This window comes from Cariama cristata, unplaced genomic scaffold (assembly GCF_000690535.1).
Source record: "Cariama cristata isolate BGI_N322 unplaced genomic scaffold, ASM69053v1 scaffold14510, whole genome shotgun sequence".
Classification (NCBI taxonomy): Eukaryota; Metazoa; Chordata; class Aves; order Cariamiformes; family Cariamidae; genus Cariama; species Cariama cristata.
Window position 1 is genome coordinate 5,289 of NW_009594169.1, and position 343 is coordinate 5,631.

Below are 343 nucleotides of genomic sequence, written 5' to 3' on the forward strand. Positions count from 1 at the left end.
CTTGACGGGCCAGCGGCGCCCGCGGCTGTAACGCCGCCGGGGCTCGGGCCACCAGCTGCAGGAGCTGCAGCAGCACCCGTGAGCTACTCAACAGTTTGGTCAGAAAAAGCATCCGAGTACCTGTTTATTGGGGAAGGGTGGACATGGGGCAGCTCAGCCCAGGGAGCACCCGTCCTGCAGCCCTGCAGTGTGCTCCTCCTGCAGGCTCCTGGTGCAGCCCAGCGCACCGTCCTTGTCCCCAGAGCTCAGCACCGCCGCAGCAGCCAGAGCTCAGCACTGCCTGGGCGCCAGCAGCCCTGGAGCTGCAGCAGCTGCGGGGCCGGGGTGGACGTTTCAGGCATCC

General features: G+C 67.6%; 1 protein-coding gene across 1 annotated transcript in view; it reads right to left on the reverse strand.

The window, feature by feature from the left end:
- The window catches only part of LOC104159206 (membrane primary amine oxidase-like), a 4,318-nt gene that overhangs the window by 161 nt on the left and 3,814 nt on the right, over positions 1 to 343 (reverse strand).